The sequence below is a fragment of the Hemitrygon akajei genome, chromosome 7, assembly GCF_048418815.1.
Source record: "Hemitrygon akajei chromosome 7, sHemAka1.3, whole genome shotgun sequence".
Classification (NCBI taxonomy): Eukaryota; Metazoa; Chordata; class Chondrichthyes; order Myliobatiformes; family Dasyatidae; genus Hemitrygon; species Hemitrygon akajei.
The window spans coordinates 135456589-135481545 of NC_133130.1; the positions used below are offsets into that span (position 1 = coordinate 135456589).

General features: G+C 43.9%; 1 pseudogene; it reads right to left on the minus strand.

Annotated features, from left to right (window-relative positions):
- Positions 1-21756: 21756 nt before the first annotated feature.
- Positions 21757-22193, minus strand: LOC140730055 (small ribosomal subunit protein eS26 pseudogene; annotated as a pseudogene).
- Between the last annotated feature and the right edge of the window lie 2764 nt (positions 22194-24957).

The window sequence follows — 24957 nt, forward strand, 5'->3', positions numbered from 1 at the left end:
CACCCTATATCTGTGCACCCTGGTTTTGACCTCTTCTACCCACCTTATCAATGCCTTTGATAATTTAAAACAACTGTATAAGGTTCCCCATATTGTCCTATGTACCAAGGAACAAAGACCTGGCCCGGCCAAACTCTCCCCATACTCATGCCCTCTATTTAGGACAACACCTTGGCAAGTCTTTTCTGCACTCTTGCCATTTTAATCACATGGTTTATAACAAAGTGACCAAAACTATACAATACTCCAAATGCAGCCTCACCAATGATTTATACAATTGCAACATAATGTCCCACCTTCTTACTGACTAATGAAGACCAGCATACTCAACCTCTTTATGCTACTTTCAATGAGGTGTGCACTTGGATGCCTTGGCCCCACTGTTCCATAACTCTCCAGTTTGTCCTACACTGATTTATCTTTCCAAAATGCATCAGACAGGATGAAGAGGTCAATACTCCCCAATGCCATTAGGCTTTACAATTCTACCGCCAGGACTTAAGAACTTTTTAAAAGCTATTATGAATGCTTTTTGAGATAGTGATTTAGATGCATATCATATTTTTTTACTGAGTTAAGTATTGTATGTAATTAGTTTTGCTACAACAAGTGTATGGGACTTTGGAAAAAAGTTGAATTTCCCCATGGGGATGAATAAAGTATCTATCTATCTATCTATCTATCTATCTATCTATCTATCTATCTATCTATCTGTATTGAAATCCATTTGCTACTTCTCAGCACACTTCCCTAACTATCAACATCAGCTTGTAATCTACAATAACCTCCTTCACTATCAAAAACACCTAATTTTATGTCATCTGCAAACTTACTAATCAAGCCTTGTCCATTCACATCCAAATGATTTATATAAATAATATAACACAAGAACCCCTGTGGCACACCAGTAGTCACCAACCTCCATTCTGTGCAACAATCTTCAACCACCACCCTTTGCTTCTGACCGCTGGGCCAGTTTTTGAATCCACCTAACTAGCTTTCCCCGGATTCCATAGGGACCAGCCTGCAATGCAGAACATTGTCAAAAGCCTTGCTAAAGTCCAAATGGACAACATTCACTGCCCTACTTTCCTCTTCCTTTTTGGTTAGCACTTCAAAAGAATTCTGCAGGGTCCATCAAGCATGACTTTTCATGCACAAAGCCGTGCTGACTCCTAGCAGGACCCTGGATGTCCAAGTGCTCATAGATTACTTCCAGTAACATCTCCACCACTGATGTCAGGCTGGCCTGCCTGAAGATCCCCGGCTTGTCTTTGTTCCCTTTTTAAACAACAGAACAGCATTAGCCACCTTCCAGTCTTTGGGAACTTCACAGGTGATTGACGATTAAGCAAGTACCCCTGGAAATACCTCCTCAATTTCTTCTCTAGTTTGGGCCCTGGGAATTTTATCCATTTAGTGCACTAAAGGCTGTAAATACATTCTCCCTATTAATATAGAAGTCCACTTGTTTTGCCAATCTTTTGAGTAGCCATACTCCTCAGTAAACACCTAGGAGAAATAATTTTTAAAAATCCCACCCGTGTCCTGTGGCTTGAGACATTGGAGATTCCACTGATTTATAAGGAGACCTACTCTATCACTAGCTACCCTTTTACTTTTGATATAGCTATAGAACCTCTTGGGATTTTCCTTAATCTTACCACCAGAGATCCATCTCGTATTTTCTACTCGTCCTCCTGGTTTGTTTCATAGTGTATTCTTAATATTGCTCTACTCATCAAAGGATTTACACATTCTGACCTCTTAAACCCAAAGTACACTTCCTTCTTTTACTTGACCAGGCTGTAATATCTTGCGTCACCCAGGGTTCCTTAAATTTGCCGGTTTTGCCCTTCACTCTAACAGGAACATACAGCTCCTGGACACTTGATAACACAGTCTTAAATACCTCCCAGCTTGACATTTTCTTTCTTTCCCTTCAAACAAGCTCATCCAATTGACCCCTTCTAGAGAGAGTAATAGAGTCATAGAAAAGTACAACACAGAAACAGGCTCTTCAGCCCATCTAGTCTGTGCTGAACCATTTAAACTGCCTACTCCCATTGACTTTCTCCGGGACAATAGTCCTCCATACCCCTACCATCAAAACATTTCTTAAAAGTTGAAATCGAGCTCACATGCACCACTTGTGCTGGCAGCTTGTTCCACACTTTCACCACCCTCTGAGTAAAAAGGTTCCCCCTAACCTTTTCCCTCTTACTTTTAACCCATGACCTCTAGTCCCAGCCAACCTCAGTGGAAAAATCCTGCTCGCATTTAACCTATCTATACCCTTCTTAATTTTGTATACCTGTATCAAATCTCCCCTCAATCTTCTATGTTCCAAGGAATAAAGTCCTAATCTAATCAAACTTTTCTGGTAACTCAGGTCCTTTATTCCCTGCAATATCCTTGTAAATTTCCTCTGTACTCTTTCAACCTTATTTACATTTTTCCCGTAGGTAGGTGACCAAAACTACACACAATACTCCAAATTAGGCCTCGCCGATGTCTGATACAACTTCAACATAACATCCCATCTCCTGTACTCATTACATTGATTTATGAAGGCCAATGTGCCAAAAGCTTTCTTTACAATTCTATCTACCTGTGACACCACTTTCAACAAATTATGAACCTGTATTCCCTGATCCCTTTGTTCTACTACATTCCTCAATGCCCTGCCATTCACTCTAGTTTGGTCCTACTGAAGTGCAAAACCTCACACTTGTCTGCATTAAATTCCATCTGCCATTTTCACCCTATTTTTCCAGCTGGTCCAGATCCCTCTGCAAGCAACGATAGCCTTTCTTACTGTCCACTGCACCCCCAATCTTGGTGTCATCTGCAAATTTGCTGATCCAGTTAACTGGATTATCATCCAGATTGTTGTAATCGATGACAAACAACAATGGACCCAGCACTGATCCCTGCGGCACACCACTAGTCACAGGCCTCCAGTCAGAGAGGCAACCACTGACTTGTTAATTCCCTTATATCTCTTGGTGGTTACCCATCTACTGTCCAAAGGCTGTACTCTGGGTGTGACCACCTCTTCAAAAGTTTCATCTATAATATCTTCAGCCTCCCGAGTTATCCCAAGTACATTCAACTCCAGCTCCATTTCCTTCACCCGATCAGTGAGGCTGTGAATTTGGGTGCACTCCCCACAGATGTAGTCATTAGGGAAACCACCAGGTATCCCAGATTCCCACATCCGACAGGAGGAACATTCCATCCTGACTACTCTTTCCCAAAAAAGGGAAAGGCTTACCTCTTCTCAACTGTGCCTCTGCTTGATCTTGCTAAAACCTGTCAAACCAAAGCCTTCACACTCTATCGCTGGCACTCCCAAACAATGGCTGCTCCACTTGAGCCTGCCTTCTTTTACTTGCAGCTGAGGTTAGGCCTCTTTCTGCACGGACACTTTCCGCACCCGGGCAGCCCTAAAACACCAGCCTTACCTGAATTTGCTCCTTTTATTCTCTCTCTCCCGAGGTTTCTTCATGGAATTCCAACAGATCTGTCAGGCACGATTTTCCCTAAAGGAAATCATGCTGACTTCAGCCTATTTTATCATGTGCCTCTAAGCACCACAAATCCACATCTCCTTGTTCTACAGCATTCCACAGCACTCCTCAGTGCCTTTCTGTTCAATTGTCTGCATTAAATTCCAACTATCATTTTTCAGAACATTTTTCCATCTGGTCTAGATCCCACTTCAAGCTGTGATAGTTTTCCTTGCTGTCCATTACACCCCCACCCTTGTGTCATCTGCAAACTTTCTGATCCAATTAACTACGTTATTGTCCAGATCATTGATATAAACGGTAAACGAGAACAGACCCTGGCAGCCCTCCACTTGTCACAGGCCTCCAGATGGAGAGGCAACCATCTACTGCCACTCTCTGCCTTCTCCCACAAAGGTAATGTCTAATCCAATTTACTGCCTCGTCTTAAATGCCATGTGACTGAACCTTCTCGACCAACCTCTTGCAGGACCTTGTCATATCATTTATAAAAGTCCATGTAGTCAACATCCACTGCCTTGGTCTTCATGAACTTTCCTGGTAACTTCCTTGAAAAGCTCTATAAGATTGGTTAGACACGACCTACTATGTGCAAAGCAATGCTGACTAGATCTAATTAGTTCTTGCCTATCCAAATACCTCTATATCAGCTCCCTTAGAATACCTTCCAATAACTTCCCCACTACTGATGTCAGGCTCACTGGCCTGTAATTTTCTGGTTTATTTTAGAGCCTTTTTTGAACAGTGGAACAACATTGGCCATCCTCTAATCCTCTGGTACCTCACCTGCCACGAAGGATGATTTAAATATGTCTGCTAGGTCACTGCAATTTCTGCACTTGCCTCCTTGTCAGGCCCTGGGGATCTATCCACTCTAATTTGCCTCAAGCCAGCTAACACCTCCTCCTCTGCCACCTGTGTAGGGTTGATGAAGTGGATACTGCTTTGCCTCACTTCTGTGGACCCAATGTCCATCTCCTGAGTAAGTACAGGGACAGAACATTCGTTTCAGATCTCCCCCATCTCTTTTGGCTCCATGCATGGATTACCATTCTGACACGCTGGATGAAAAATTTAGTCCTTTGCAATCTTTTAGCTTTTAACATATCTGTAGAATTCTTTAGGGTTCTTCTTCACTTTGTCTGCTTGAGTAGCTTCATTTCTTCTTTTACCCCCCTGATTTATTTCTGAAGTGTTCTCTTACATTTTGTATACTCCATAAGCAATCTCATTTGATCCTACCTGACTATACCTGCTGTGCACCTCCTTTTTTTCCTTAACCAGGGTCTCAATATCTCTTGAAAATCAAGGCAATGCAAGGTTTGTACTCTCAAAATCTCACTTTTGAAGTCTTCCCACTTACCAAGTTCACTTTTGCCAGAAAACAACCAACCCAATCTACACTTGCCAGATCTTTTCCGATACCATCAAAACCGGCCTTTCTCCAATTTAGAATCTCAGCCTGCAGACCAGACCTAATTTTTCCCATATTTACTTTGAAACTAATGGCATTGTGATCACCGGATGCGAAGTGTTCCCCCATGCAAACCTCCGTCACCTGCCCTGTTTCATTCCTGAAGAGGAGATCAAGTATTGCACACTCCCTCACTGTGACTTCTGTGTAATGATTAAAGAAACATTCCTGAACACATCTGACAAACTCGATCCCATCTAGTCCTTTAACAGTGTGGGAGTCCCAGTCAATATACGGAAAATTAAAATCACCAGCGTAACAACCTTATTTCTTGCAGGATTCTGCAAACTCTCTACTAATTTGTTCCTCGAAATCCCTAGGACTGTTAAGTGGTCTTTAACATAGCCCAGTTAACATTGTCATACCTTTCTTATTCCTCAGTTCAATCCATAATACCTCACTAGATGAGTTCTTCAGTCTGTCCAGACTGAGTACTACTGTGACATTTTCCTTACTGGTAATACCTCCCCTCCTCCTTTAATCCTCCCTTCTCTGTCATGTTTAAAACAACGGAACTTCAGAACATTGAGCTGCCATTTCTGCCCCCCTTGCAACAATGGCTACAATATAATAATTCCATGTTTTGATCCAAGCCCTGAGCTTATCTGCCTTTCCTGTGATACTTCTTGCATTGAAATATACACAGCTCAGGATATTAGTTACTGAACCTTTCGATTCCTGATTTGCAACTCCCACTAAGGTCTTAACAACCTCTGTCTCCACAACCACCCCACTATCTGTTCCGGCACTCCAGTTCCCATCCCCCTGCAACTCTAGTTTAAACCCCTCTGTGCAGCATAAGCAAACCTTCCTGCTAGGATATTAGTCCCTCTCCAGTTCTGGTGCATAAGGTGTCTTACGATCTTACATAATTCCTCCAAAATTAGCCCTGCTCCAGTTAAGGACTCTTAACCTGAGGTCCTCTCCTATCATTTTCTATCATCATCTTAAAAATAATAGGATTCTGGTCACTAGAGCCAAAGTGCTCCCTGACTTCCAATTCAGATATTTCAGATACTTGACGTGCCTCATTTCCTAAGAGGAAGTCCAACATTGCAGCCTCCCAATATATTGTCTCAAGAAACATTTCTGGGCACAGTTTACAAATTCCACCCTGTCCAGTCACCTAATACTCTTGGTGGCCCATTCAATACTGTAAATTAAAATCTCCCACTAATATAGCCTTGTATTGTTAGAACTATGAGCAGTTTCCTTATACATCTGCTCCTCATGTTCCCACGAGGCAATATTGATCATCAAAGATCTCCCCTACCCATACCCTGCCGTCTTCTCAGGACTTCGTCTCTTGTCCTGCCTGCGTCATTTCTACCGAAGTGTACTATGACCTTTTGCTGCTCACTCTCTCTCTTTCTCTTGGATCCTGTGCACACTGAACCCGTGACGATCCAGGCAGCACTTGTGTGCAGGAACCGGGCTGGGGAACTCAGCAGGCCAGGCAAAGGGAAGGAGTAAATAATTGATGTTGCAGGCCGAGACCCTTCATCAGGACCAGAAAGGAAGGGGGAAGGAGGGGTGTGGGGTGGGAGGAAGAAATACAAGGTAGTAGGTGATAGGTAAAGCAGGAAGGGGGGGGGGGTTGAAATAAAAAGCTGGGAAGTTGATTGGTGAAAGAGACACAGGGCTGGAGAAGGGGTGATCTGATAGGAGAGGACAGAAGACCATGGAAGAAAGAGAAGGGGGAGGACTACCACAGGGAGGTGATGGGCAGGTAAGGAGATAAAGTGAGAGAGGGAAACAGGGATGGGGAATGGTGAAGGGAGCATGAGCAATTACTGGAAATTTGAGAGATCGATGTTCATGCCATCAGGTTGGAGGCTACCTGGCTGGAATATAAGGTGTTGCTCCTCCAACTTGAGTATGGCCTCTTTGTGGCAATAGAGGAGGCCATAGACTGACATGCTGGAATGAGATAACGGGTATGAGATAGCTTTGACAGAGAAGATTAAGGAGAATCTAAAGAGATTTTTTAAAGTACCTGTATAGTAAGGGAAAAAGATTAACTAGAGAGAGAGAATAGGGCCTCTCAAAGCAAAGTGGACATCTTTGTGTGGAGCTACAGGAGATGGGTGAGATACTAAATCAAAATTTCTCCTCTGGTTTTATTGTTAATGACGATATGACGTTTTAGAAACTAGAGAAAGTAAATGAGATGGTCTTGGAAATAGTCTGCACTACTGTAGAGGAGGTGCAGGATGTCTTAAAAGGTATGAAGGTAGACAAATCTCCAGGGCCTGGCCAGGCTTAATGAAGAATACTGTGAGAAGCTAGAACAGAAATTGCAGGAGCCTTGGCTGAGATATTTGCATTACAGGTGAGGGTTCGTGTTAGGGTGAGGCATTCATTCATAATGTGTCTTCATTTAAGATGGACAGCAAAGGAAAATCTGAGAACTATAGGCCAGCAAGTCTAGAATCTGTGGTAGGTACCGTAAGTTATGGGGGATCCTGAGGGATAAGATATACATACATCTGGAAAGGTGTACAGTATATAGGGGCTATTAGGGGTAATTAGCATGATACTGTGCGTGGGAAAATCTTATCTTTTGGATTTGCTTGGGTTATTTGGTGATGTGATCAAAATGTTGTTGAAGTAGGGTGGTAGATGGTGTCAATATGGTCTTCAGTAAGGCCTTTGGTAAGGTACCAGGTGGTAAGCTGCTCAGGAAGATTAGAATCCAGGGAGCGCTGGCTAATTAGTTTGACGGTGGAAAGCAGAAAGTTGTTTATGCGGCTGGAGGCTTGACACCAGTGGTGTGCCTCAGGGGGTTGGTGCTAGTGCCATTTTAATTTGTTACCTATTTCAAAGATTTGGATAAGAATGTACAGGGCATGGTTGGCACTAAAATAGGTGGTATATTTGATAAAGAAGTCTATCAAAAATAACAGGGGGATTTTGATCAGCTGAGTAAGCAATGGTAAATGGAGTTTATTCACTAAGTGCAAGATGTTGCATCAAATCCAGGTGAATGGTCATCCCTGGAAAATGCTCTAGAGCAGATGAACCCAGGGGTAGAGGTACCTGGGTTCTCTGAAGCTGGAGCTACAGGTGGACAGGATGGAGAAGAAGGTTTTGGCATGCTGGCCTTCGTCAGTTAGGGCACTGAGTATAAAACTTGAAAAGTCATGATGCGATTGTGCAGTGCATGCAGCCTGCTGGTGAGACCGTATCTGGAGTATTGTGCTCACTTTCAGTCATCCTATTAAAGTTAAGAAATTATTAAACTGGAAGGAATGCAGAAAAAGTTTACAAGGGTGTTGCTGTGACTTGAGGGACTGTGTTATGGGAAGAAGTTGGACAGCCAAAGACTATTCCTTGGAGCGTAGCAGACTGAGAGATGATAGAGATGTATAAAATGATGAGGGACATAGATAGAGTGAATACTCTAAGACTTTTTCCCAGGGTTTGGAATCAAGAACTAGAGGGCATAGGTTTAAGGTGAGAGAGAAGGAATTTGATAAGAACTTGAAAGTTAATTTTTTTTATATATATATAGTCAAAGGGTAACTCTTTTTTATGTATGTATGTGGAATGAGCTACTAGGGAAGTGGTTGAGCCAGGTATATTAATGGATTTTAATAGACAGTTGGACAGGTACATGGATAGGAAAGGTTTACAAGGTTATGGGCCAAAAACTGGAAAATGGGACTTGTGGAGATGGGACATCTTGGTCAGCACAAACCTGTTGGGCTGAAGAGCCTGTTTCCATGCTATACGTTTCTGTGATTTACAATAGTGGAAGGAGAAGTCAGGAAGAGCTTTAGGAGTCTGTCCATATTTCACACCAAGCAGCAAGAAAGTTGAGGCTCAATCCAAGGAGAAGCATTTGTCGCCGCTCAATAAGAGGGGCTAGTCTTGCCTAACTCTGATCCGGTTTCCAACTGGTGAAGGCTGCGAGTTGGGCTACACATCATGGACTGAGTCCAAGGTGATCTTCTGCATTCGCTACTGCTCGAGATAACCCAGCCCAAGACATCTCATATGCACTCACGGAGTTCAGCAAGATCAAGGTCAAGTGTATTGTCATGGGCAGACATATCCAGGGTATAAATGCCATGAAAGTTAGACTTTTGCACAGCACAGTGCATTACAAAAGACAACAAACATGCTGTAAATAAACTTAAAGTAACACAAATCATATACAGCTTACAAGACACAATAGACAATAATGTAAGTGCAAGTTGAGGGAAATATAGTCAACAGCTGCATTAGGTTTTATCAGGTCAATTCAAGAACCTATTAGCAGTGGAGAAGAAGCTCTTGTTGAACCTTTAGGTTGAGTCTTCAGGCTCCTGTATTTCATACCTGATGACAGCAATGAGAAGAGGACTTGGCCTACATCTACAAGAGGCAGGCTCACAAAGAAAACACCCTGATGATGTTCCCGTCCTGAGAGTGCCTCTAGTAGATGCCTTGGTTGATGACTGGAGCTGTACCCATGATGGAACGAGCTGAGTCCACCCCTCTCTGCAGCCTCTTGCATTCCTACACTGAGCAGCAGTGCGGTGAGTTCAAAGGCATTGAGAATTGCCGTAAAAAGTTGGAGTGTAGGACAGGGGTTTATGCCGGAGACCAATACCATTATGCAACTGGTCCATGGATCCCTGGTGTAGAAGAATAGGACAGAGAGCTTGGAAAGGGCTAGTAATCAAACATCCAGCAACACAGGGACAATTTGAGGGGGTGGGGAGGGCTGGTGAACACACACAGTATATGTAACACGGTAAATGTGCTTACAGCGCAGATCAAAATCGGCGGATCAATAGCTTGGGCATCATGGAGATGTGGAAGTGAAAAGATCACAACCGGGAACTAAACGTCCAAGGATGCACGTCCTGCTGACAAGCCAGGCAGCTGGACAGAGGGCAAGGGCTGGCACAGTTGGTTAAAAAGAACTAGATTGCTAACAAGTAGCAATGTGGGATCAGAAGACGTAGAACCTTTGTGGGTGGGGTTGAGGAACTGCTAAGGTAAAAGACCCTGATGGGGGTGGTTGTGTTCAGGCCTATTGGAGTTCAACCCGGAGAAGTGTGAGGTGGTACACTTTGGAAGGACAAACTCCAAGGCAGAGTACAAAGTAAATGGCAGGGTACTTGGTAATGTGGAGGAGCAGAGGGATCTGAGGGTACATGTCACAAGATCCCTGAAAGTTGCCTGACAGGTAGATAGGGTAGTTAAGAAAGCTTATGGGGTGTTAGCTTTCATAAGTCGAGGGATAGAGTTTAAGAGACGCGATGTAATGATGCAGCTCTATAAAACTCTAGTTAGGCCACACTTGGAGTACTGTGTCCAGTTCTGGTCTCCTCACTATAGGAAGGATGTGGAAGCATTGGAAAGGGTACAGAGGAGATTTACCAGGATGCTGCCTGGTTTAGAGAGTATGGATTATGATCAGAGATTAAGGGAGCTAGGGCTTTACTCTTTGGAGAGAAGGAGGATGAGAGGAGACGTGATAGAGGTGTACAAGATATTAAGAGGAATAGACAGAGTGGACAGCCAGTGCCTCTTCCCCAGGGCACCACTGCTCAGTACAAGAGGACATGGCTTTAAGGTAAGGGGAGGGAAGTTCAAGGGGGATATTAGAGGAAGGTTTTTCACTCAGAGAGTGGTTGGTGCGTGGAGTGCACTGCCTGAGTCAGTGGTGGAGGCAGATACACTAGTGAAGTTTAAGAGACTACTAGACAGGTATATAGAGGAATTTAAGGTGGGGGGGGTTATATGGGAGGCAGGGTTTGAGGGTCAGCACAACATTGTGGGCCAAAGGGCCTGTACTGTGCTGTACTATTCTATGTTCTATGTTCTATAGGTGATTGTCAGGATGTAGAGTATGAAGTACAGCAGAAGATAGAAAAGGCAAGTGGGAAGGGCATTTTACAGTGATCATGGGAGACTTCACGGCAAGTAGACTAGGTGGGTAATGACCCCAAGGAAAGGAATATGTGAAATGTCTAAGAGATGGCTTTTCAGTTCAGTCTGTGGTCAAGCCCATTAGGGAAAAGGTAATTCAGGGGTTGGTGTTGTGGAATGAGGCAGACTTGATCAGGGAAGTTAAGGTTAAGGAGCCCTTGGGAGGCAGGAACTATAGTGTGATAGAAATCACCCTGCAGTTTGAGACAGAAGCTGGAATTAGATGTTACAGTTTGATAGTTGAGTGAAAAGGAGCGCAGGAGTATGGTTGCTGGCCCCAGATGACTGGCTGGCAATCCTAAGAGGGAAGAAGTGCAGCAGTAGTTACAATTTGGGACATCGGAGTTCAGACTTCAGTCCTGACTTCCTCTGTAAGGAGTTTGTATGCTCTCCCCATGGGTCTCCTCCCACAATCCAAAGACGCACAGGTTAGTAGGTTAATGGTCATTGCTAATTGTGCCGTGATTAGGTTGGGGTTAATTGGGGTTGTCGGGGACTGCTGGGATGCTGAGGCTCGAAGGGCTGAAAAGGTCTACTCCACGTTGTATCAGTAAATAAATAAAGAGGAAGATGGAGCAGCAGTGCCAGGAGGTCCTGGGAGACAGATGTAATAAAAGGAACAAGGCAACCATGACTGACAAGGGAAGTCAGGGACAGCATAAGAACTGGGAGAAAGTATACAAAATGCTGAAGATCAGTGTGAGGGCAGAGGATCAGCGAGTCTTCGAAGAAAAACAAAGGACGATAAACAAAAAGACATTAAGGGGTTGAGGTTGAAATATGAGGGGAAAACTACCCAATAATACAAAAGGAATTGCAAAAGTTTTTTTAAGTACTTAATAGATAAGGGTAGGGAAGACGTTGGACCACTGAAAATCGACACTGAAGAACTGGTAATGAGGAGCAGATAAATGGCTGAAGAACTGAGTATGTACGTTGTGTTAGTCTTCACAATGCACGGCACAGTAACATGCCAGAAATTCAAGAGAGTCAGGGGATAGAGGTGAACATCACCATGGCCAAGGCGCTGGGTGGTAGGTGTCTGAAATGAGTTACTGGGGTAGTGGATGAACGGCATTCCAGAGCCCTGAGAAAGGTAGCTGAGAGATTATGGAGGCATTACTAGTCAGGGAGTATCCCAGAGAGCTGGAAAATAGAAAATGTGACACTGCTGTTTAAGAAGTGTGTGGGGGTGGGAGCTTGCAAAAGGCAGGAAATTATAATCTGGTAACATTTTAGAGTCCATTATTAAGGATGAAATTTCAGAGTACTTGGAGGTACGTGATAAGATAAAGGAAAATCAAAGCGGTTTCTTTAAGGGGAGATTTTGCCTGACAAATCTATTGAAATCCTTGATGAAGTTATGAGCAGGTTAGACAGAGTGGATGTTATTTACCTGGATTTTCAGAAGGTCTTTGACAAGGTGCTGCTGTGCAACATAAAGATTGTGGTGTTAGAGGCAAGAGACCAGCATGGATAGAAGATTGGCTGGCTGGCAGAAAGCAGAGAGAGGGCAGAAAGGGTTCCATTTCAGGATGGCTTCTGGTGACCAGTGCTATTGAGACAACCTCTCATTTTATATGTTAATGATCTAGAAGAAGATCTAATGGTATTGTGGCCAAGTTTGCAGATGATACAAAGACAGGTAGAGGGCCGAGTAGTGTTGCAAGTGCAGGGAGTCCGCAGAAGGCATTGGACAGGTTTGGGGAGTGGGCAAAGGAGAGGTGGGTGGAGTACGACATAGGGATGTGTGGGGTATGCACTTTGGTGGGAAGAATAAAGTTGTAGACTATTTTCTAAATGGGGAGAAAATTCAGTAATTGGAGGTACATCTGGAGTTAGGGAGTGTTGTGTGGGGGTGGGGGCGGGTGGGGTCCTAGTTCAAGGAATTTAAGATTAACTTGCATGTTGAATCAGCAGTAAGGAAGGCAAGTGCAAGTTAACAGCTATGCCAAGAAGAATAGAATATAGTAACAGGGACATTGAGGAACAGATCCTGGAAAGGTGTAATAATAACAGAGTTGTCATGATGGGAGATTTTAATTTCCCAAATATCGATTGGCATCTCCCTAGAGCTTAGATGGATTAGATGGGGTGGAGTTTGTTAGGTGTGTTCAGGAAGGTTTCTTGACACAATATGTAGATAAGCCTACAAGACGAGAGGCTGTACTTGATCTGGTATTGGGAAATGAACCTGGTCAGGGTCAGATCTCTCAGAGGGAGAGCATTTTGGAGATAGTGATCACAATTCTATCTCCTTTACCATAGCCTTGGAGAGGTATAGGAACAGACAAGTTAGAAAAGCGTTTAATTGGAGTAAGGGCAAATATGAGGCTATCAGGCAGGAACTTGGAAGCATAAATTAGGAACGGATGTTCTCAGGGAAATGTACGGAAGAAATGTGGCAAATGTTCAGGGGATATTTGTGTGGAGTTCTTCATAGGTACATTCCAATGAGACAGGGAAAGGATGGTAGGGTACAGGAACCATGGTGTACAAAGGCTGTTGTAAATCTAGTCGAGAAGAAAAGAAAAGCTTACAAAAGGTTCAGAGAGCTAGGAAATATTAGAGATCTAGAAGATTATAAGGCTAATATGAAGGAACTTAAGAATGAAATTGGGAGAACCAGAAGGGGCCATGAGAAGACCTTGGTGAGTAGATTTAAGGAAAACCCCAAGGCATTCTACAAGTATGTGAAGAGCAAGAGGATAAGACGTGAGAGAATAGGACCAATCAAGTGTGACAGTGGAAAAGTGTGTATGGAACCGGAGGAGATAGCAGAGGTACTTAATGAATACTTTACTTCAGTATTCACTATGGAAAAGGATCTTGGCGATTGTAAGGTTGACTTACAGCGGACTGAAAAACTTGAGCATGTAGATATTAAGAAAGAGGATATGTTGGAGCTTGAAAGCATCAAGTTGGATAAGTCACCAGGACCGGATGAGATGTACCACAGGCTACAGTGGGAGATGACGGAGGAGATTGCTGAGCCTCTAGCAATGATCAATGGGGACGGGAGAGGTTCTGGAGGATTCGAGGGTTGCAGATCTTGTTCCATCATTCAAGAAAGGGAGTAGAGATAGCTCAGGAAATTATAGACCAGTGAATCTTACATCAGTGGTTGGTAAGCTGTTGGAAAAGATCCTGAGAAGCAGGATTTATAAACATTTGGAGAGGTATAATATAATTAGGAATAGTCAGCATGGCTTTGTCAAAGGCAGGTCATGCCTTACAAGCCTGATTAATTTTTTTGTGGATCCAGAACTGGTTTGCCCAGAGAAGGCAAAGAGTGGTTGTAGATGGGTCATATTCTGCATGGAGGCCAGTGACCAGTGGAGTGCCTCAGGGATCTATTCTGGGACCCTTCTCTTCGTGATTTTTGTAAATGACCTGGATGAGGTAGTGGAGGGATGGGTTAGTAAATTTGCTGATAACACAAAGGTTGGGGGTGTTGTGGATAGTGTGGAGGGCTGTCGGAGGTTACAGTGGAACATTGATAGGATGCAAAACTGGGCTGTGAAGTGGCGGATGGAGTTCAACCCAGATAAGTGTGAAGTGGTTCATTTTGGTAGGTCAAATATGATGTCAGAATATAGTATTAATGGTAAGACTCTTGGCAGTGTGGAGGATCAGAGGGATCTTGGAGTCTGAGTCCATAGGACACTCAAAGCTGCTGTGCAGGTTGACTCTGTGGTTAAGAGAGCATATGGAATATTGGCCTTCATCAATCATGGGATTGAGTTTAGGAGCAGAGAGGTAATGTCGCAGCTATATAGGTCCCTGGTCAGACCCCAATTAGAGTACTGTGCTCAGTACTGGTCGCTTCACTACAGGAAGGATGTGGAAACCATAGAAAGGATGCAGAGGAGATTTACAGGAATGTTGCCTGGATTGGGAAGCATGCCTTATGAGAATAGGTTGAGTGAACTTGGCCATTTCTCCTTGGAGAGATGGAGGATGTGAGGTGACCTGATAGAGGCGTATAAGATGATGAGAGGCATCGAGCGTGTGGATAGTCAGAGGCTTTTTCCCAGGGCTGAAATGGCTACCATGAGACTGCACAGTTTTAAGGTGTTTGGAAGTAGGTACAGAGGAGATGTCAGGGGTAGGTCTTTTACGCAGAGAGTGGTGAGTGCGTGGAATTGTCTGCCAGTGACGGTGGTGGAGACGGATATGATAGGGTCTTTTAAGAGACTCCTGGACAGGTACATGGAGCTCAGAAAAGTAGAGGGCTATGGGTAACCCTAGGTAACTTCTAAGGTAAGGACATGTTCGGCACAGCTTTGTGGGCCGAAGGGCCTGTATTGTGCTGTAGGTTTTCTATGTTCTATAAAAACGAGGGTATATAGCTGAGTCTTTATAAGGAGTGGGTCAGACTGTGCTTGGAATATTGTGGGCAATTTTGGGCCTAGCATCTAAGGAAAGATGGAACACAGAACGTATAACAGAGAACAGTGCAGCACAGGAAGAGGTCCTTTGTCCCCCAATGTTATGCTGAACTAATTAAATTAGCAATCACATTCCCAACTAAACTATCCCATCTGCCTACTTTATGTCCATATTCTTCCATTTCTACACATTCATGTGCCTGTCTATGAGCCTCTTCAATGTTTCTGTCCTATTTGCCTCCACCCCAGCTGGCGTATTCCAGGCCCCCACCACTCTCTGTGCAAAGAACTTGTACTGCACTTCTCCCTTGAACTAACTCGCTCTCATGTTAACTTTCATTCATTTAGTTATTTATGCATTTATCTCATGCACATTGAAATATACAGTGAAATGCGTTGTTTGCGTTAACAACCAACACAAACTGAGGATGTGCTGGGGGCAGCCCGCAAGTGTTGCCACACATTCTGGTATCAGGAGAGCGTGCCCACAATGCTCAGCAGAGCAACACAAACAAACAAAAAAAAAGAACAAAACCAACATAACAACCGCAAAACGAGCCCTTTTCCTCCCTCCCACTTACACACTAACAGTCCTCCAAAGTTCAAAGTAAATTTATTATCAAGCTACATATATGTCATGTATTCCACCGTGAGATTCGTTGTTTGCAGGCGTACTCAGTAAATCCAAGAAACACAGTTGAATCAATGAAAGACCACACCCGAAAGAATGGACAAACAACCAATGTACGATAGACAACAAACTGTGAAAATACAAAAGAAATAAAATAAGGAATAATAATAAATACATAAGCGATAAATGTCAAGAATGTGAGATGAAGAGTCCTTGAATGTGAATCCATATGTTGTGGGAAGAGTTCAGTGATGGGGCGAGTGAACTTGAGTGAAGTTATCCTCACTGGTTCAAGAACCTGATGGTTGAGGGATAATAACTGTTCCTGAACTTGGTGGTGTGGGTCCTGAGGCTCCCACACCTTCTTACTGTTGGCAGTAGCGAGAAGAGAGCATGGCCTGGTTGATGAGGGTCCTTGATGATCAAATGTGCTTTCCTGCAACAGCGCACCTTGTACATATGCTCAATGGTTGAGAGGGCTTTACTCATGATGGACTGGGCTGTATCCACTAGGATTTTGTACGTTTCCATAACAGGCCTTGATACAGCCAGTCAATATCCTTCCCACTACATATCTAAAGAAGTTTGTCAAAGATTTAGTTGTCATGCTGAATCTTCACTAACTTCTGAGAAAGCAGAGGCACTGCGTTGCTTTCTTCATAAATGCACTTACGTGCTGGGCCCAGGCGAGATCCTCTGAAATGATAATACTGAAGAATTTAAAGTTGCCGACCCTCTCCATCTCTGATCCCCCAATGAGGACTGGCTCATGGAGCTCCAGTTTCCTCCTCCTTGGTCTTGCTGACATTGAGGGAGAGGTTGTTGTAGCAACACTCAGCCAGATTTTCAGTCTCCCTCCTGTATGCTGATTCATCACCAATTTTGATTCGGCCAATGACAGTGTCGTCGACAAACTTAACTATGGGATAGGAACTGTGCTGAGTCAGCCCCAGGTCAGGCTGCCTCTGGGCCTCCAACCTCCAGTAGACTAGTAGACTTGTAGACATTAGGCCTCTGACCTTCCCCAGTAGACTCACAGACTCAGAGAACTAGGGTTCAACCATCGGGCCTTGATTTTCAGACTCCTGATTCCAGTCTTCAATCTTCAGGCTGCAATTTTCAGTATTGAGTCCAGGGCTTACCAATGCAGCACCAAATTCCAGGCTTTGAAATTTGGACTTGCTGATGGGACCCCAGGCTTCAGCCCTTGAAATCCAGACTCACTGACTTGCTGATCTAGGGGGTCACCATCTCTTGTGCTTCCTATCCACACTGGCATCTGATTCTAGATCCTACTGACTGTGGGCCACCTTCCCTCATTCTTGCTGGTCTTCCTGCACAATGCTTGGCAGCCTAACACCTATCCCTGGATGTCCTTGTTGCTGTCTTTGTACACAGAACGTGGAGAGCTGAGCGAAGGCCTAGATTCTGGCTTGGTCTCCAATCCCCCTCATCCTTGTCCCTCTATACAAACAGGGCCCCTAACTCCCCTTTCTGCCCCAAAATGATCCCTATGATCTTAAGAAGCAATTAGTTCTGAGCCACATCCTTAACAGAAACCACAGCTCAGTGCTGCATTGAGTGGATTAGACCCCAACATGCCTTCATGTGCCCTCTGGAATTCAACGCTGGGACTCTGTCCATGCCTCTCATAAGCCTTTATCAGATTCCTCCCTCAGCCTCCAGAGAAAACAATCCTAGTCTGTCCAACCTTTCCTTATTGTAGGCACATGGCCTCTAATCCAGGTAGCATTCTGGCAAACATCTCTGTGCCCTCTTCACCGCCCCCGTATCCTTCCTTTAATAGCTCAACCAGCAATGAATTCAATACTTCAGATATCCTAACTAGGATTTCACAAACCTTCAACATAACTGCCTGATTCTTGAACTCAATTCCTTGACTAATAAAGGCATGCTTATGCCTTCCTTACCACCCTATCAACAGCCACTTTCAGGGTGTTATGGACTTGGACCACGTGATCCCTCTACACCTTGGCATTGTTAATGGTCCTGCTATTAACTATGCACCGTGCCTGTACCTTTGATCTCTCACAGTGCAACACATCCCATTTGGCCAGGCTACGTTCCATCTGTCATTTCTCTGCCATTATCTGTAATCACTCTATATCCAACTGAGTCCTTTGTCTTCTGCACTATCCATCAATCTATGAACATACTAACCCATCTATGCTTTCATCCAGGTCATTTATGCAGTATACTGTTTTATTCACAAACAGCGGAGGTCCCAGTACGGATCCCTGTGGAACACCACTAGCCACGGACCTCCAGCCATAACAAGTGCCACAGACCATTACCAGCTTTCTTCAATGAGCAAGCCAATTCTGAATTCAAATGGCCAAATCACTTAATCTTCTAGATGAGACTCCCATATAGGACATTGCCAAAAACCTCTCTAAGATCCATGTAAGCAACGTCCACAGCTCGATCTTCACAATCACCTTCATCAGCTCCTTAAAAAGGTCAATCAGGTTAGTAAGACAGCATTTAGTACATAGAACATCACAGGCCACGCTGACCTTTTAACCTAATCTAAGATCAATCTAACCCTTTCCTCCCACGGGTGTCCATTTTTCTATCATTCATGGGCCTGTCTAAGAGTTTCCTAAATGTCCCTAATGTATCTGCCTCTACCATCACTCTTGGCAGTGCGTTCCATGTATTCACCACCTTCTGTGTGAAATATTACCTCTGACAACCCTCCTTTACTTTCCTCCAATCATCCTAAAGTTATGCCCCCTAGTATGAATCATTTCCACCCTGGGAAGCAGTCTGCCATCTTCATCTATGCCTCATCGTTTTGTACACCTCTCATCCTCCTTTGCTCCAAGAGAAGACTCCTAAATCACTCAATCTAGCCTCATAAGACATGTTCTTCAATCCAGGCAGCATCCTAGTAAATCATAAACAAGAGGAGATCTGCAGATTCTGGAAATCCAAGCAACACGCATAAAATTCTGAAGGAACTCAGCAGGCCAGGCAGCATCTATGGAAAAGAGCAAACAGTTGACGTTTCGGGCTGAGACCCTTCATCAGGACTGATTCATCCTGGTAAATCTCCTCTGCACTCTCTCTAAAGGTTCCATATCCTTCCTATAATGAGGCGACCAAAAATGAACATAGTATTCCAAGTGTGGTCTAACCAGAGTTTATATAGCTGTCACATTACCTTCTGTCTCTTGACTTCAGCTACGCAGCTAATAAAGGCCAACACACTATATGCCTTCTTAACAGCCATATCAATTTGCACTGCACAAAGCCACACGGACTGTCCCTAATAAGGCCATAGTTTTCCATATGCTCATAAATCCTATCCTTATGAAACCTCTCCAATAACTTGCCTTGCACTGATGTGAGACTCACCTGCCTTAGGGTCATAGAACACTAGTGTGCTGAAACATCCCATCCAGTCTATGCCGACCTGGCTGCTGTCTAGTCTCATCTATCTGTAGCTGGACCATATCCCTCCAAACCCCTCCCTTCCACGAGGAAATCTGCAGATGCTGGAAATTCAAGCAACACACACAAAATGCTGGTGGAACGCAGCAGGCCAAGCAGCATCTATAGGGAGAAGCACTGTCGACGTTTCGGGCCGAGACCCTTCATCAGGACGAACTGTAAGAAAAGATAGTAAGAGATTTGAAAGTAGGAGGGGAAGTGGGAAATCTGAAATGATAGGAGATGACAGGAGGGGAGGGGTGGAGCTAAGAGCTGGAAAGGTGATTGGCAAAAGGGATACAGAGCTAGAGAAGGGAAAGGATCATGGGACGGGAGGCCTAGAGAGAAAGAAAGGGGGAGGGGAGCACCAGAGGGAGATGGAGAACAGGCAAAGTGTGATTGTGAGAGGAGCAGAGAGAGAGAAAAAAAGGAGAGGGGAATAAATAAATAAATAAGGAATTGGGTAAGAAGGGGGGAGGAGGGGCATTAACGGAAGTTAGAGAAGTCAATGTTCATGCCATCAGGTTGGAGGCTACCCAGCCGGTATATAAGGTGTTGTTCCTTCAACCTGAGTGTGGCTTCATCTTGACAGTAGAGGAGGCCATGGATAGACATATTAAAATGATATGTAACTCCCTTCCATGTACCTATTCAAACTTCTCTTAAATGTTACAACTGAATTCACATCTACCACTTCCTTCAAATTCTACTCAAGTATTTCACCTTTCATCTGAAACATATGACCTCTAATTCTAGTCTCACCAACCTGAGGGAAAACAGCCTATAAGTATTCTCTCTACTTACACCCCTTACAATTTTGTCATCCTCTATATGATCTCCCCTCATTCTTCTTCACTCTGGTGAATGAAGTCCAAGCTATTGAACCTTTCTCTATAACTCAGATCCCTGCAAAATCCTTGTAAATCTCCTCCACACTCTTTCAGGCTTATTGATATTGTTCTTATAGGTAGGTGACCAGAAATGTACACAATTCTCAAAATTTGGGCTCACCAACATCTTATACAACTTTAAAACAACATCCCAACTTCTGTACAGCTTTGATAGCCTTCCTCAATGTCCACTATGCCCTTAAACTTGGTGACCTCCACAAATCTACTGCTCCAGCTTAACGCATTATCATCTAAATAATTTATATAGAAGGTAGTTAATGGATCCAGCACCCATCTATGTGGCACATCGCTATTCACAGTTCTCCACGCAGAAAAACAACCATCTACTACCATTCATTGTCTTTTCCCACTAAGTTAATGTTAAATCCAATTGATTACTTCATCCTGAATGCCAAATACTTTGACCATCTGGACTAGTCATCCCATGTGGAACTTTGTCAAAGGCCTTGCTAAAGTCCATGTAGATAATGTCCACTGCCTTTACTTCATCAAACGTCTTGGTATAGTTTTCAGCATCATCTCTATTTCGCTTTTGAACATTAACTACCCACCAGTCCTCTAGTCCTTTCCTGTAGCTAGACAGGACATGAAGATATCGGTGAAGGCTCCAGCATTCTTCATCTCTTGCCTCTCTCAATAACCTGGGTTGTATCCCATTCTCTGCCTCCAAACACATGTTCTCACCTTTATCCTTGGGTTCTCCTACCTTCTACCTGGTTATTCTCTTGCTCTGTTTGTACATATATTGTAGAATGCTTGGGTATTCTCTTTAATCCTACTTGCCAAGGAATTTTCATGGTCTTCCCTGGCTCTCCCAATTCCCACTTTATGCTGCAGCCAGTTTCTCTTGTACATGTTGCCCCTGGTCCAGAAGATATTCCAATGATGTTAGAATCTGAAGGTCTGCCCACTGCACCAGTTCCTCAGCTGTATATTCACCTTTTCTGTGCTTCAGTTACTGTCCCGTCACCACCGACTCAACCTGCAAGTTAACCTTTAGGGTGTCCTACACAAGGACTCCCAAGTCCCTTTGCACCTCAGATTTTTAGATTTTTCTCCCCGTTTAGAAAATAGTTTGCATATTTATTTTTTCTACCAAAGTGCATGACCATGCAGTCTCCAAGATTGTATTTCATTTGCCACTTTCTTGCTCACTCTCCTAGACTAAATCCTTCTGTAGCCTTCCTGTTTCCTCAACACTACCTGCCCCTCCACCAATCTTTGTACCATTGCAAACTTGGCAGCAAAGTCATCTATTTCATCATCTAAATCATTGATATACAGCATAAAAAGTTTGTCATATTAGTGGGCACGGAGCACAGCAGTCAGGACAATCTTCATAGCTTCGTTGCCATGGAGATGACCATTGCGGAGAACGAGTGAAATCAACTGTGGCCCCGACGGTCACGCTGTCTTTTCAGTCTACCTGGGCCGGTTTTTTTTTTCTCAGTGGTCCATCATTTTTATTAATTCAATCCAAATGACATGATTAGCTAATGTTTACATTGGCTTGGGAGGAGGTCCACGTGGGACGTCGGCTCCTGGCCTGAAACGTGGAGGAGGGGTTCGGTCCTTCCTGGCTTCCCGGGAACGATTTCTCACCACCTTGCTGTGGATGGCACAGCTGACACAGTAATGTAATTTCACATATAGCTTGGGTAGCACATCTGCATCAAAAACACTGGCCTCTGAAATATCTCGGACTGCAGCAGCCTCCACAATGTTTCGAATGACAAACTTCTTGATAGCCTTGTCTTTGGGGACACAACGGGCACAGTTTGTGCACCTGATGGGATGGACATGGCCACGGCCCCTTTTGGCACGTCCGTTATTCCTTCGCTTCTTAGTCATCTTAGCACGAGTCACAAAGAGCTGGGCCGGTTTTTAAATTGACCCAACGACAGTACAGTGAAGGGGTCTGGTACCTGGAGAGAAGAGTGAAGATCGTGCAGAGCGAGTGAAATCAGCCCTCACCTCTGGCCTGGACCAGTGTTTAAATTGTCTAAACAGTGTATCGTACCTTATACTAGGACCCAGACACCACTGCTGCGAAACAGGCCCTTTGGTACCCCGAGTGATCCAACCTGGCACTCAGGCCAGTTGAACGAGCTTCTGAACTTCTCTACCTGGGCCTCGACCTCTCCCTTTGGCACCCAGAGTGATCCCACCTCACTCCCGGGCCAGCTATACAGGCATCAGAACTCCATCTGCAATGATTCTGCAACAGACCATCTCGGCTCATGCCCCGAACTCATCTCACAATTGCTTGCCCCTTCAGTTTGCTGTGATAATTTCATACAATTTACCACAGAAAAGGTATTTTTAGTGATTTTTTGGTTGGATTTCTTACCTCTTTGACTACTAGAAGCTGTTGCACACGTTTGGTAGCGCCATCTAAACTGGAAGATCACCCAGCTTCCTAAGAACGTTCTGAAGCTAGTCCAAAACTTTCTCCATCCTGGTACCTGGAGGCAACACACCATCCTGGCCTCCCTTTCATGACTATGGAATCTCTTATTCCCCAGCGAATCTCCTATCACAGCTCTCCCTGATTTTACCTTTCCCTTCCGGGCCAGTGAGCTGGCTGCTGTTGCTGTGCCCTGACTAGTCATCCCAGCACCCGCCTCCCAGCAGTAATCAAAGGGGTAGACGTTTTGCAGGGTTATGGTCACAGAATGATCCTGCATTATTTTTGTCTCTTTCCCCTTGTCTCTCCTGGTGGCCACCCAACTACCTGTTACATTCATCTCCAGTATGACTACTTCACTAAAACGCTTGACTATGGTACTTCCAGTATCACAGACAATCCTAAGTATGTCCAGCTGCAGCTCCAGGTACCTTAATATGGTCAGTCAGGACCAACGGTTGGACCATATGAAGTGTAACTGGGCGCACACCCTATAGATGTAGTAACCAGTGACACTGACAGTCTCTCTGATCTCCCAATTTAATGCCACAGCCCTAAATGCCACCTCAACTACTCCGATAGGGGGAGTAATTCTAAGGAAAACCTCACCTGCACCAACCTACTCAGCCTCGGCACGCTGAAACCTCCTGAACCAAAGCCTCAGCACTCGTACTCAACCTCGCACTCACAACTCAAACACGATCATTCCAAAAATGGCTGCCGTGCTTCAGACCGCTTCCCCTTCATATCTACAATATACAATTGATCTGCTGCCTCGTGTATTTAATCTTTCAGTAGTATTTGATTAATATTGTAAATATACTGTTTGATTAAGCATTCTTGTTTATTTAAATAATTCATTATGGGTTATATTTAAAAGTAAGTGAATTGCACATGTCATGACACTATCAAGTGTTATGTGCTCACCTTGCTTAAAGTAAACATGAAGCTAGACCCACATTTTGGACTCCTGTGTCTGTATTTTAATTGGTTTAATGTTTAAGAGTTACAAAACATAACAGTGGCAACGAGGTTTTTTCGAATGAACCCAAGACGATTACCTACTGTAGAGGCGCAGCAAAACATTTGAGTTTAAGAAAAGCAGAGCAGCACTTGTTCTTCAGAAGGGAAGGCATGATTGAATATTAGAAAAGAGGAAGAAAATGGAAGAATTCACAGGTTCATAAAGAGTGAGTACCAAGTGATAATAATAATCACAAAACAAGAATTGTGTTCAATTCTGGTCACCTCATTATAGGAAGGATGTGGAAGCTATGGAGAGGGTGCAGAGGAGATTTACCAGGATGTTGCCTGGTTTGGAGAACAAGTCATATGAAGCAAGGTTAGCAGAGCTGGGACTTTTCTCTTTGGAGCGTAGAGGAATGAGAGGGGACTTGATAGAGGTCTACAAGATTATGTGAGGCATGGATAGGGTGGATAGTCAGTACCTGTTTCCCAGGGCACCAATAGCAAACACCAGAGGGCATATGTACAAAATTAAGGGAGGGAAGTTTAAGGGAGACATCAGGGGTAAGTTTTTTACACAGAGGGTTGTGAGTGTCTGGAATGACTTGCCAGGGATGGTGGTGGAGGCTAAAACATTAGGGGTATTTAAGAGCCACTTGGACAGGCACATGGATGAAAGAAAAATAGAGGGTTATTGGGTAGTGTGGGTTTAGTACTTTTTTTATGGATTATATGGGTCAGCACAACATGGAGGGCTGAAGGGCCTGTACTGTGCTGTAGTGTTCTATGGTTCTGTGGTTCTAAGAGCAGAAATGACTGGCTATACTGGAAAGATTGACATATTCTGTTATACAACAGATAACTGGACATTGTGTATGGAATGGATTGAGCAGTATTTTAAAGCAAATGGAATAGCCAATGAGAAACAAGTTCCAGTTTTGCTGAGTGCATTGGATTTAAAGGCATATGGCTAACTTTGAAGTTTAACTGCTCCAACAAAGCCAGCTGAAACGAGCTTCACTGATATCATGAACGTAATGCAGGAACATTTAGAACTGAAACCCTTGTTGATTGCAGAATACTCTAGGTTTCAGAGGTGGAATAAAAAGGAAGGGAAATCCATTTCAGTGTACGTGGCTAAATTGAAGAGATTGAGCATTGACAGCTAAGTCATGGCTTAATGATGCAATGAGAGATTGTTTAGTTTGTGGAATCTTACAAGAAAGCATTCAAGAAACCTCCTAACTGAGGCACAACATACAT